The 15,261-nt window shown below is 34.3% G+C and overlaps 2 long non-coding RNA genes across 2 annotated transcripts in view; both read left to right on the forward strand.

Moving 5' to 3' along the window:
• Positions 1-15,261, forward strand: part of LOC139495640 (uncharacterized) — a 29,363-nt gene that overhangs the window by 8,920 nt on the left and 5,182 nt on the right. The window lies entirely within an intron of this gene.
• LOC139495591 (uncharacterized) lies at positions 10,539-14,701 on the forward strand. The gene is made up of 3 exons (XR_011657404.1): positions 10,539-10,707; positions 12,703-12,901; positions 14,277-14,701. It is a non-coding gene; the product is annotated as an uncharacterized lncRNA (long non-coding RNA).

Raw genomic sequence — 15,261 nt, forward strand, 5'->3', positions numbered from 1 at the left:
GACGAAGAATGAGTTCTTATAGGGATCGGTGTTGCTTGGAATAGTATCTAGTGCCTTAGAATTGTTCTTTACTGAATTTGTCACTATATTGGCACATACAAAATTGTCAAATGTTTTAGGTTTGATTTTCCTCTTAGGTTTACTTTTAACAAGAAAATCGTCGGGATTAATAGCTGGGACCAACCCCTCAACCACTTTGTACAGAAATACTAGCCGTTGACTTGTTCTTCTTGTTTGTAGGTTGTCTAGTTCTAACTCGGCTAGCATTTTGGTGACCGACCCCTCTTCTCTAGACCTATAGTCGCCTGTGATGAATCTAGCTGCTCTGCGTTGTATTCTTTCCAATTGATTTATATCATGTTGTGTATATGGGTCCCATATTATGGCACCATATTCCATAGTTGATCGTACTAATGATATATATGCGGTCTTTTTGCAATCTTTTGGGCAGAAGCGTAGATTTCTTCTTAGAAAGCCGAGTGTCGAATTGGCTTTCTTGGCAACGTTTGAGATGTGCGTGGTCCATTTTAGGTCTTCTGATATTTGTAAGCCTAGATATGGGTTGTGTTGGACTTGTTGTAGTACATGTCCGTCTAGGCTGTACATCTTCTGGCTTTTATTCTTAATGCTAAGTATATAGCACTTCTTTGCATTGAAGCGCATGCCCCAGTTTGTGGCCCATACTTCTAGGTTTTAAAGGTCTCGTTGTAGGAGTGTGTGGTCATGTTGACTATTTATGTTCCTGTACAGGAGGCAGTCATCTGCGAAAAGTCTGACAGATGATTGTACTGAATCTGGAAGGTCGTTTATGTGGCAGAGGAAGAGAAGGGGTCCTAGTACTGTACCTTGTGGTACACCGGAGTCAACTGAAGCTTCTTCTGATTCCTCCCCATCTACGACAGCTTTCATTTTCCTTTGGGTTAGGAACATCTCCAACCATTTGTTTAGTGGTCCTCTTATACCGTATTCGTTCATTTTGTGCAGTAGTTTGTTGTGCGGCACAGTGTCAAACGCTTTGGAGAAGTCCAGTATAGCTACATCAATTTGTTTTCCTGCGTCGAAGGCTTTCATGAAGTCGTGTAGTGTGACTAGCAGTTGGGTTTCACAGGAATAGCCTGACCTGAAGCCATGGTTTAGTGATGTAAGTACTCTGTGCTTCTCTAGATGTTTGAGTATATGTCTACAGATTATATGTTCCAGTAGCTTGCATGGTACAGATGTTAAGGATACTGGTCTGTAGTTTTCTGGTGCATGTTTGTCTCCCTTTTTGAAGACACTTGATATGTTTGCATTTAACCAGTCTCTTGGTAATGTACCAGTGTTGATGGATTTTTGGAATATCATTGTAAGTCCAGGTGCTAGTTGTTTTGAGCATTCTTTCAATATACGGTTTGGTATGCCGTCTGGTCCTGATGCCTTGGATGTATTCAGTTTTTTCAGCAGCTTTTCGACTCCATCTGTATTTATGTATAAAGGAGGTATTGTGCTTTTTATGTGCTTTGATGTTGTTGGCAGAGTTTTGTCTTTATTTCTTGTAAATACTGAGCTGAATTGTTTGATCAGTAATTCTGCTTTCCCTTTGCTGTCATTGATTAGGTGGCCGTTGCTTTTAAGGGGTGCTATTCCTATGTTGTCCTGTTTCCTTGATTTTACATATTTCCAAAAAGGTTTTGAGTTGTTGTTTTCTAGCCCTTCTAGGATTGTGGTATTAATGTAGTTATACTCAGCTTTCCTGATTTGCCGCTTACATTCTTTTTGGAAGTGCCTGTAGTTGGTCCAGTTGTTGGTTTTCTTTGCCTGTTGGTATAGCCTTGTTTTCTTTTTAAACATTTTCCTGATTTTATGATTGATCCAGGGTAGACTGGTTTTAGATCGGATGAGTTTTGATGGTATATGGTTGTCAAGGTTAGAATAAAGGTCTGTCTTGAACTTGTCCCATAATTCCTGTACTGTGCCACCTGAATGATACATTTCAATGATGTTGGTTGAAAGGATAGTCAGGTCTTTGTGTAGATCTTCCCATTTTGCTTTGGAGTATATGTAGCATTTGCGTGGCTTCTTACTCTGATAATGTGGTTTTGTGTCGCAGTCTGTTACAATCATATCGTGGTCAGATATTCCTGGAGCATTAGAGGATGTTTTGATGAGTGACGGGTTTGAAGTCAGCACTATGTCCAGTAAGTTATTGCCTCTTGTTGGTGTTTCATGTATCTGTGTTAGTGAGTGTGATATGATAACTTCCATTAGAGCTATTTGGATTTCCTTGTCTTGTGCATTTTGGTTTACTGACATGGTGTTCCAGTTTATGTCTGGGCAGTTGAAATCTCCAGTTAGCATGATGGTTTGATTTTTGTTTGAAATATTTTTTCAGAATGTCAGCAAAAAAGAATCACTGGTGACAGGGGAGTGTAACCGATGAATTGATCCTGAATCAGATAAGATTTTCCCGGTACGTCTAAACACCGCTCAGGAGGACCTCCTGGGTGCACACATGCAGGACATACAAAGTGCACTCATGGCAGACCCTATATAGTCGCCGTCGTATCTGCACACATGATGGATGTATATATTCGTTATAGATCGTCATACACTTCTCATTTTAGAGTTAAATTTGCAAGCAACATCTTAAGATTTTAAAATAATAATGCTACTAAAAATATATTATTTCCCCCAATTTTCGCAATTTTTTCGTGAATATAAACGATTACGAGGCCTCACGAATAAATATTAATATGAAATATACTGGAACATCGATTAGCATAGATCGAGCAGCAGAGTAAACTTCCACATAAATCTCGAAGTTATTTACGCCGGATAATATAGACTGTGCTCCTGAATAAAGTTGTCAAATACATTAATTTGTGTTTTTTACTTCTACAAGAAATTTGATTCAAATGCTAATTACGCACCATTTGCTGAGCAGAGAATCATTCTAAGCCAGGAACCGTCTATACTAACTGATAACAGTAAGAATAGAACTTAGTCTCTGTAAAAAGGCAGTCAATCCTAACAGAACTGTATTAACTTAATGATACATGTACATCAAGTTCCAGCACCTCACCAAGCACCCTTGCCTTGCATACTGAGATGGCAAACTGGTGTGTGTCAGTATTTTAATATAAAACTGCGTTGGTTCATATCGTTTGATTCAACGTTTGTTTGGTTATTTTTTAAGGATCGTTGTAAAATTATATCTAAATCTTTGTTAAAATACGATTTTAAATTTTTCAATTCTTTCTATTTCATAATTTTGTCAAAGTCTACTTTTTAAAGTTTTAAATTTTACAGAAAAAATGAATATTCCATTTTTATTTGAAGAAAATCTTTTTGAACTGTCATGACATGGTGTTGCAAAGCTGATTACAGGTAACTATAACATACAGTAATTTTCCATTTCGACAGTGCGTGTATTCTCGGGTGTGTATAACGTATAGTTTTCTAGAGAACATCCTGTCTACGTGTAATACAGATTGATGACATTATACAACATTTCTTTGGTTAAATGTAATAAGGTATCTGTGTCCATTCCCTATTTCAACACCACTAATTTTTCGAAGAAAAAAAATCAAAAAAAAATTTATATGAAATTAAGAAGAAAAGTAGCAAATATAAACTTCAGTAATTGCGCATTGAGTAAACATAATTCCAATATTGCATGAACAAATCCGTGAGAAAACGTATATATACATGTATGAATAAAGATGTGTTTTAAAAGACCTATTGGCATTATTTCACACTAGGACCTAAGACAACTAGAACTAAGCAATGGTTGATCCAGAAATTTTCATAAGTGGGGACTCATTGACTGCCTTAGAGTGTTCACGTCCAGTCATGCTTCCGTGATTCCCTATATAATCTACCATTTGTTTCCAAAGATTTAGGAGGGGGGCTGGTACACACATATATATATAAATATACCTCTGCGGCGGAGCCAGCCATTTGAAAAGGAGGGGGGTCTCAACCCAGGACAAAAGGGGGAGGGGTGGTTCCAACCATATGTCCCCATTCAAATGCATTGATCGTTCAAAAAAAGGGGAGGTTCCAACCCCCGAAACCCTCCCCCTGGATCCGCCACTGATACCTAGTATGCATATAATTAAGAACAGCTTTGAATATATGCATATAAAATAATGGTACGTTTCAAAACCGTTCAGGATCTCCTGGTTGCACACAGGACATTAAGTAACTTAGGACATATATATATAATAGTAAGAGTTCAGGGTATACATTCGATAACTAACATATTTTATAATTTTGTTATTTTTGTTTTGATAAAATCAGAGACATATAATACATGTAGTGAGACATATATATATTTGTGTCTCTGAAAAAATCAAACCATCTTTAAAGAAGTTATTTCAGTTTGAATCGACTGTCTTTTGCATTAGAATTCCAAAACGTTAAATTAATGTTATTTACAAATGCCAAAACCTGCAAGAAAGAAACATTTATATTCGGTGATTTTTACACTAAACGTTTTCGTAATTTGTTTTAAAAAATATTAAAAAGTACATGTACATCGTTTTTTCAAGATTTGTATAGTAACTGGTTTAATTAAGTCCCCTTGATGAAATTTAAATTGCGAGACGCTAATTAATAAACTATGATCTATCTATCGGCATGCGTCGTTATTTGTGATACGTCACGGATGACCGATGATCATATTCAATACGATATACCAATCATCATTTGAATTTGGTCAATTGATCTTTAATAATTAGGACTAATTGGTGATGGCAGAGAATAAGTCGCTGGTGATGGTTAAAAACACATAGAAGTAAACTTTGCAAAGAAAAAAGGTTTCCTCGGAAAAAATTATGAAAATATATGAATATGCTAAATATTTTTTTTTTCCGAAATAATAATTAAAGACGTTTAGAAATAACAAATTTTCACAGTTGGGAAATTTTCAATTCAAGTTATTTCATTTTGAAAACGTTGAGAAATATAGATCTTATTATATGTTAAATGTGGGCCGCTTGGAGATCAACTTGTGAAACCCTGCATAATTAGGGTTTGTCTACTTTCGTCTTTTTCAATTGCCAAACATTCTATAATCAAGGATTTGTACAAGGCCTTGTTATAATGAATATTATCGCCAATATCACCATAATTAAATAAAGAACAGATACAATATTCGCCTAAAGAGTTTGCCATCTAACAATTCAAAATGAAATGTTGAGTCGAAACTGAGGTACCAAATCTATAAAAAGAATCACTATTTTAGTCGAAATTAAACTGTATATATTCTTTTTTTCAAAACTCCTGAAATAATTTAACATTGTCTATAGAGAGCTTACATATGCAAATCTGTTTAGAAGTATGTGAGCGTAAATAAAATTTGTTTATTACCCCCCCCCCCCCCCTTTTTCCTTCTATAAAATTTAATTGTAAACGATTTTCGTTCTTAATTTGTGTTTGCTCATTAACTGGGGTTCATGCTGTCAAAAAACAAAAATGTCTCCTTGTGTAAAAGTTATTGATAAAAAAAAAATTGAAGCTTCCAGAAGAATAACAGTACGTCTAAACACCGCTTGAAGGACCTCCTGATTGCACTCATGACATACGAAGTGCACTCAGGACCCTTTATAGTCATCGCACACAGGATGGATGCATATATTCTTTATACGCTTCTTATTTTAGAGTTAATAAATTTGGTAGAATTTGAAATCGAACTTAGATAGATATGTTACATTTGTAATTCTTAGAAAATAATAAGGGCACGTGTCACTGATTACACAACTACTGAGCCATGAATTATCCAATCAACAAAATTAATTGGATTATCTTTATTGTTGTTTTATACATTGTGTTGTTAGTACAGTGTGACCATACGGGAAGTAATATTGTGACGTCTAGAATGAATATCACGATGTTTTAAGATTTTCGTCTTTTATTAAGATTTCGTTCCATAAATTTTTAAGTTTTATTCTTAATTTTATTATCATGTCCTGGACCAGTAATTAATTCTTTGCACGAGTTTGAAAAGGGAAATAAATGTTCATACTTTAAAAGAATTTATATTAATTAAAGTTTTGTATATGGAATCCGTTCTGAAAATGAACTTGTCTCCGTTTTCGTCTCCGTTTTTTAAAAATTATGATATTTTGGGTATAATTATTTCTAAAAAAAATATGTAAGTTAGATTGTAGTAGCGAGAAATTATAAAAAAGAAGATGTGGTATGATTGCTAATGAGACAACTATCCACAAAAGACCAAAATGACACAAACATTAACAAAGAAAGACTATTTCGAAGACAGTTTATTGACACGAAATCCGTTCAAACCACGACTAAGTCTTCGTGCACAGATTTCCGTTAAGGTTAAACTGAATATTGTACATAATTGTCTTCTCTTGTATAATGGTTTGTTGAGAATAAAGATATACAAATGTAATAAAATTTGATATTCAGTCAACATTGTGTTTGTTTAAAAACTTGATTTAGATAGAGAGAGAGAAAAGAATCACACTGAAAAACAAAAAATCGAACTTGTTACAGAAAAAAAACTATAAAATAATTTTCTTTATTCGTGAACTGCAAAACACAACAAATTAATTTACCCGTCATCATGAAAAATAAACTGAAAAAGCACATCGAATGAGATATATATTTTATTTTTTCTATATGCAAATTCATGTTAAAGGTAAAACTGAACTAAACAATACAATTCCTAAAAAACAATAAAGATAATCCAATCAATTTTGTTGATTGGATAATTCATGGCTCAGTAGTTGTGTAATCAGTGACACGTGCCCTCATTATTTTATAAGAATTAACATATCTATCTAAGTTCGATTCAGGCGCGGATCCAGAGGGGGGAGGGGGTTCCGGGTGGGTTGGAACCCCACCCTTTTTTTGACCGATCAATGCATTTGAATGGGGACATGTAGTTGAACCCCCCCCCCCCTTTTTTTGCCCTGGGTTAGGACCCCCCCCCCCTTTTAAAATGGCTGGATCCGCCCCTGCGATTTCAACTTCTACCAAAATTTAACTCTAAAATAAGAAGCGTATAACGAATATAAACATCCATCATGTGTGCAGATATGATTACGGTAATGGGTCCTGAGTGCACTTTGTATGTCCTGAGTGCACTCAGGAGGTCCTGAGCGGTTGTTTAGACGTACCCGAAGAATAAATCATTTCCTGAACCTAAAATACATTTATCTGTAATTAAAGAAAATTCGCCTAAAACATTCTCTCATATAAAAATTCGCCTAAAACATTCTCTCATATATTTAAACAATTAATTGTAAAATAATTAATTCAACGTCGGACTTTCTGTCTGTTTACTAATACTTTTCTTGTTCAGTTTAGTTTATACCCATAATAGATGAACGGAAATAAGTACTTTTTTAAGGAAAATTTACAACTAGATGAACGGAATTAAGTACTTTTTAGGAAAATTTACAACTCAAATTTTCAAAAACAAAATTCTACACTTTTTACCTGGATGTTTTTCTCTGTCTCGAAGCCGCAACCTTTGACCCCGTATCAAACGTAGCGACCAACACCTCACATGACGTATTCTCGATGTTGAGGTATTGACAATATACAATCACATTTATCAATATACAGCAAGTAAGTAATTTGGTGTTGAATGCCAGTAGATCAGAATTTGTTAATTGAACTTTACCTGTTTAAGGGGCACTAGCTGCCAAATTCATGTTCTTCATCGATTTTAATAAAATTCACATTAAACGTGTATATAGTGTTGAATTGTTTATTAAAATGTTGCGCACAATCTTGGCTGATATGCATAAAACCATTATATTTCATGACACTGCATGAAAAAGAAATTGACTTATCGTATAATACCAGAACCAGAGACATATATATTGTATCTAATATCTCTGCCAGAACTAAAAAATAAACTACAGTAAGTCCACATACACATAAGATGTGAATTAACAGAATAGAGAACAAAGGACAAAGAAAAAAAAGGAATAAAGAATAGTGAAAGAAAGAGAATAATGGAAAAAAGTGTAAGTTATTAAAAATATAACTAAAAAAAGAAGACAGAAAAAAAGACACCCCTCCGAGACGAGCCTTACATGTACTGTTATTAGTAGTTGAAGAAAATACAAGGAAAGAAAACACACTAGATCTCATTCTCACTAATTCACCATCTCTAGTTCAGAGGGTAGATGTCCTCCCGGGTATATCAGACCATGATATGGTCTTCACAGAGTTTGACATGAATACCATCACATTTAAGGATCAAGAAAGACTCATACCACAATATAAGAAAGCAAATTGGGAAGGTTTCAAAGAAGACCTAACAGCACTACATAAACAACTGAGTCAAATGTATAGATCTAAAATCATAAATGCAAATGATATGTGGGTAAGAATAAAGAATGCTCTGCTCAAAGGAATAAAAGATCATATACCACACAAAAAATCCAAGAAGAAAAATAAACACCCATGGATAAATGGTAATCTGAAAAAGCTGACAAAAAGACAACAACGACTCTACAAAAGAATGAAGAAATCACAAGATCCTAAAGTAAAAGAAGAATATAAAGCCCTAAAGAAAGATGTACAAAGAAAACAACGAAATGCGTATTGGCAATACATCGAAGATATTATCACTCCTCAAAACGATGAGAAACCATTTGAGGGATCGAAGAAATTCTGGTCTTTTGTTAAACATAAAAGGAAAGAAAAGATTGGCATAACATCACTTATGAAAGAAGGAAAACTGTTTACTGAACCAGCGGATAAAGCGAACATCCTAAATGCACAATTTCAATCTGCATTCTCTGAAAAAAGCACATTCACAAAAGATCAATTTATATCATCTAAGCGAATGAAAACTAAGAATACATCACCAACTATGAAAAACATAACCATAACAACAGAGGGCATAGACAAACTACTGAAAAACCTGAACCCAAACAAATCACCAGGTCCGGATGGAATATCACCTAGAATCCTCAAAGAACTACACAGTGAGACAGCACCTCTCCTACAGTTACTGTTTTCAAAATCCTTAGATACTGGAGTGGTTCCAAATGACTGGCGCTCAGCTAACGTGTCTCCGGTCTATAAGAAGGGCCAAAAGTATACTGCTTCAAACTATAGACCAATCTCACTGACGTCAATTTGCTGTAAGGTAATGGAACATATAATTGTATCATCAATTATGACCCATGGTGAAAACAACACTATTCTGTACAAATTACAACATGGTTTCAGGAAAGGAAGGTCCTGTGAAACTCAGCTTATTGAATTTATTGACGACCTAGCTAATAACATGAACATGGGACAACAAACAGATGTGCTGATAATGGACTTTGCTAAGGCCTTTGATAAGGTCAACCACAGCTTACTAGTAAACAAACTACATACTTACGGAATAAAAGGCAACACAAATAGGTGGATAAAAAACTGGCTGAGTGGAAGAACACAAACTGTTGTACTAGAAGGATGCAATTCAACATCAGTCCCTGTTGACTCAGGAGTACCACAAGGCTCAGTCCTTGGGCCAAGCCTGTTTCTATACTACATCAACGATCTGCAAGAAGATTTAAATGCTACAGTTCGCCTGTTTGCAGATGATACCATCGCCTACCTGACAATAACATCAAAAGACAGTGGAAAAATACTACAAGAAGACCTTGATAAGTTAGCTGAATGGGAACAATTATGGTGCATGAAATTCCACCCCACAAACAAGAAAACACCAATTCAAACTTCATACAATCTCCATGGTCACAATTTGGAAGAAGTGCAGGCAGCCAAATATTTAGGTCTCACCATTCAAAACAACCTAAAATGGGACCAACATATACAACAGATAACTGATAAAGCAAATAAAACACTGGGATTCCTGAGGAGAAACATCAGAATATCATCAACAAAAGTAAAGAGCCAAGCTTATATTGGACTAGTAAGACCACAATTAGAATATGCAGCATCTGTCTGGGACCCAGCAACAAAAGAATCAATCTACAAAATAGAACAGATACAAAGAAGAGCTGCAAGATACGTGACAAATAAGTACAAACCAACTGCAAGTGTCACAGAAATGATAGATCACCTAAAATGGAAACCACTGCAACAACGAAGAAAGGAAACCAGACTAGTGATGTTCTATAAAATAGAGAATAATATGGTAGCAATAGAGAAAGAAGGACGACTCACACCATCAGTAAGAATAGGGAGAAATATACATCCTAAGGCATACCAAGTACCGCACTCACGTATTGATGCACACAAGACATCATACTTACCACAGACTATAAGGGACTGGAACGCCTTACCACCAGACATCCCACAGGCAGAGACACTAGGTGCCTTCAAGGCCCTAGTGTCAAACCTCTAGAGCCTTGGAGGCTCCTACTGTTTTTAGCCAGTTTTTAAAGTTTAATTCAAATTCACTGTATATAGTTAGTTCCACGGTTTTACTTCAACAATTTATTTACTTGGATGTCTTCTCCTGCAAACGGAACTCGTCAGAAACTTATATAGCAGAATCTTCAGTTTGTTGAAGGAGGCTATTACCCGACAGAAACAGAATTACCCAAGGTTAATTTTACGGCGGCTCATTTTATTTTGGCTTAGAAATAAACATAATTGACAAGTTTCCTTCCCCTGCATTCTCGATCCCACATGTAAATAGCACGGTGATTTTCAAAAAGACATTGATACATCATTACAACACACACTTGCCGTCAGTATTTGAATATATTGATTAAGAAGGTATAGAAGATTAATGCACGCACAATTATCCACCACTGGCCTAAATAGTTAGTCCGCAAACCACGAAGGTAATAAAAACCCAGCACTTTGAACACAGCCACCGGCATGGTGTGAATCTGAAAGCTTCCCACTATCCATTTCTACCCATAGAAAACTTTTGCCTTTCATTTATCAAAAATGAAATATGTTGATATTAATGGTATATAAGAATTATTGGGGAATTCAAACCATTCCTATTATAAGTGATAAAAATAAAATTTATATCAGGGTGATTGAAATGAGGAAAAAAAAGGGGGGATCAGGAGTTCAGGGCCCCCTGTTTGGGAAAAGAATTGGTTGATTATATATGGAATCACTGAGTCATGGCAGGAGCAGGCCCCTCTTAGGCAGTCGGTGGGCCCCACTTATGAAAAATTCTGGATCCACCACTGTGGTCAGGGTGGTCTTCAGTTGTATTATCTTTTAAAAAAAAAATTACACCTGTATAGTGTATATTCTTTAGTGTAAATCAAGGGAAAATACTGTGAACTATCTGTGCATTGGGGCTTATTAAAAGGTATTTCGGGGGGGGAAGAAAGAAGGGAGGGTGAGTCCATGGGAGGTAATCCCCACCCCTTTCAATTTGAGAATATGCTATTATCTTGTAAACGGTCCAGATCCCCATCCCTAAACCATATATATTCTTGAATGGGACGATAAAACAAATCAAATGAAATTAAAAGGAGGTCTTTGGGGGTTTCACCACTCTGTTCAATTTGAGAATGTGCTATTATCTTGTGAACGATCCAGATCCCCACCCCTAAACCATATATATTCTTGTCGGGGACAATAAAATTAATAATGAAATAAAATAAAAGTGAAGTCCCACCCCCTCTAGTTTGAAAACTTATAAACGGTCAAGATCCCCACCCCTAAACCATATTTATATATTCTTGTATAGAACAATAAAACAAATAAAAGGAAATATAGGGAGAGTCCATGGGGTTCACCCCCACCCCCACATGTTTGAGAAACTTTTAAATGGTTGAGATCCCCTGTCATCCAGTGGTTAGGTGAAAAAAATTCAGGATCCCTGATCCCCACCGTCAAACCATATATATTCTTGTATGAGACAATAAAACAAATCAAATGAATATAGGATCATCCCCTTTGTCTTGGGTTGGGAACCCCCCTTTTTAAAATGGCTGGATCCGCCCCGGCATACCATCTAGCTAGCTATAAAGGCTTTAAAAATATGAAATCAAACAAGGAAATTAACAGTGTAGGCAACTGTTTTGAATTTAAAAAAAAGTCTTTTACATATATAACAATGTTAAATTTTTTGTGCATTTATTTTTGCTTATCGTATTTTCAATAATGGACAAAATTGCATGATTGAATATTGTAATTTAAGAAAAATCAGCATACATGATATAAAATGGGAAGTGGAAACTGGGAATTTGACAAAGAGACAACAACCCAATCAAAGAGCAGACAACGGCCGAAGGTCACCTATGGGTCTTCAATGCAGTGAGAAAAATTCGGCACTGGTCTTCAGCTCATAAATATGTATCAGAAATGAAAACGAGATACAGCTTTCAGTTGTATTAATAAAAACCTCACAATAAGTTCTGAATATCAGAATATACAGTATTGCAAGATTCTCTCAAAATGTACACATAGAGCTGAAAAACTGTCAGTGACTGTAAAATTAATCATGCTAACATTAAAGTCCATGGAGTCCATCTTAATATTCATACTCTCGTACAAAGGAATATAAGTATGCAATAGACATCAAGTTTTCAAAAATAAGAGTATCTATGCCATTAATTTACGACAAGATCTTAATCAAGTAATAATTTCGGTTTGTTTAAATATTTCGGAGGTTAGTATGACCTCCTCTTTGGTGATGATGTTTTCGTTTTAAAGTTGGGAAAATTGTTTGTACATGTACCAACAAAAATAAAAACACAAAGTCAATCTAGAATTATGTTTTTATCATTTTTTTATGTTTAGGTTGTCAGCAAGATGAAAAGGACAAGTATGCAGTTCAAAATTCAAAATGTGAATAAGTTGAGGTTCTAGGTCTTACCTTTGCAGATTTTCATATTTTGCATGAATGAAATCAAAGGTTATATGATGGACAGCAGAGAAAGAAAAAAACAACTTTTCAATTATCCTGCTCCTGGATAAATGTAAAACATCTTGTTTTTCGGTAAGTTTTATGCTCTGTTTTGATAGTGTTAGTGCATTCATCTTTCCAGTCTTTCCTCTAAATTGTAAGTTTTTGGTGAGTGTTCACCATGAATTTCAGTAAGTAACTTGTGGATTTACATGTATATACTCAAAATTTAGTACTAATATTAATGGGATTTTAGCATGACATCCTGCCAAATGCTTGTTAATCATGTTTATGTTCCAGAACAAACAAGTATTTGGACTGTACGCTTGCCCAATTTTAAGAAGTTGGTCAAGTTTATTACAAACAAATGTACAGTACAGATCAACATAACTGAAATCTTTAATAGATTAATACAAAAAGTTTAATTGCAGTTAAAATAAAAACACAGGTTTGGTCGAGCTGGTACCAGACAGTACAAATATACTTAAATGGTCTGACTGTACACATATGGTGGGACTGTAAGTTCTGGACCGTAAAAGTAACATCCTAATACTGATATGGTCTGGAACATTTATACATGTCTTTAAAAAATTAATATCAAACACACATTGGTGTTTGATAGAACTATAATGTTTTGGGATATCAAAATCAAAAATATCCCATTTTTACTTTTAATAAAGAAGAAGATTATTGATGTATGTTTAAATGTATATTAAAATGAGACAGCAAGCCAACAACACAAAAAATAAGGATAAAACACATATTTTTTTTGTATCAATGTTATAATTTCCAATATGTTCAAGGTATTTTTTCATTGAAATAAAACACAAATTGAAATCTGTCTGAACTTCAAAAGCTTAAAGAAATATTGTTTCTGTTGTCTGCATTTTGTATAATATATTGCAAATTCTTGTGAATAATGGAATGTTATTATAGTTGTCTAAAGTTTTAACATTGATCTTTATACTGTAAATTCATAAATTATTGCGTGCATTTATTATTGCGATTCTGTCATTTTAGACTTAAATGCGATTTTAAATTTTACGATTTTGAGAAAAATCCTGTTTAATCCATATAAAATATTTCATAATGCGAGTTTAAATTATTGCGTTTACAACTCCGTTGCATTTTTCGCAATAAAAAAAAACTCGCATTAATTCCGAATTTACAGTATATATATATATTATGTATATAACTTGGGAAAATACCCAAATGTTATAAAGAAGAATAAATTAATTGATTGTTATATGGTATTAGAATAGGAAGATGTGGTATATTGCTAATTTGACAACCCTCCATCAGAGACCAAAGGATGTAGGCCGTTAGCAACTGATGACACTGGACAACCTTTAACAATCAGTAAAATCCATATCGCATAGCTATTTTTATTGAAAATCATATTATTGCTACATGTATGAAAACAATTTTGTATAATCCATTACTTTAGATTTTATTGGTTCTTTTTCAGAAGGATTGAAATTCACCACCTAGAATAAATGGAGAAAACATAGAAAGAAGACCAGAATAAATTCAAAGACAAAAGTTGGATCAGTTATTATTTTCATCACTCAGTCAATGATTTGAAGTTCTTTTAAATTCAAAAAAATATTGAAACCACAATAATGTCAAAGTTCTGTGCTGAATGTCCAAAAAGTGGACTATACCATCAAACAATGCTGGATGATAAGAAACTATTAATGTTTTGTGTTGAGGGATATTGTGAAAAAAGTAGATTTACTTAAATAGCTACTAGTATGTTAAGCCTAACAATAGAGTTTTTATTGATTTCAAAGGGCAAATAATTGTGTTTCAAGAAAGTATTCTATAATTCATGAATAAACATATATTGATACTTACATTATCTGCTTTGTTGTTTAAAAGTTTAGTTTTGAACAGTTAAAGAACAATATGCTAAATTAACATTTCCCAAGAAAAAAAGATATTCAATTAAAAAGATTCATCTTATAATAATTTACTACCAAAAAGAAAACATTGTAACATACACATTACTGTTTATTTATATCTATATATTTACAATTAGAATCCCATAGGATTTTAATTTGTCCCATGGGATATTAAAAATTCCATGGGATAATAAAAATCCCATGGGATTTTTTTTGTCCCATGGGACAACAAATATCCCATGGGACTACAATAATCCCATGGGACAAAAAAAAATCCCATGGGATTTAACCAAAATCCCATGGGATAATGGTAAATCCCATGGGATTTTGCCCTGTCCCATGGGATATTGAAAATCCCATCCCATGGGATATTGAAAATCCCATGTTTTTATAATTCAAATTGCAAAATAAATATGAAAGTAACTGTACAAAACCAATGAAATTATTGAATCCCATGTAATTCTGCACATTTTGGTTATATACATGATATTGTAGCTCTTGTTTGAGGCGGCGGCGGATTTGCAAATGAGTGTTTTGCAAATTAAAAGT

This window comes from Mytilus edulis, chromosome 1, assembly GCF_963676685.1.
Source record: "Mytilus edulis chromosome 1, xbMytEdul2.2, whole genome shotgun sequence".
Taxonomy (NCBI): domain Eukaryota; kingdom Metazoa; phylum Mollusca; class Bivalvia; order Mytilida; family Mytilidae; genus Mytilus; species Mytilus edulis.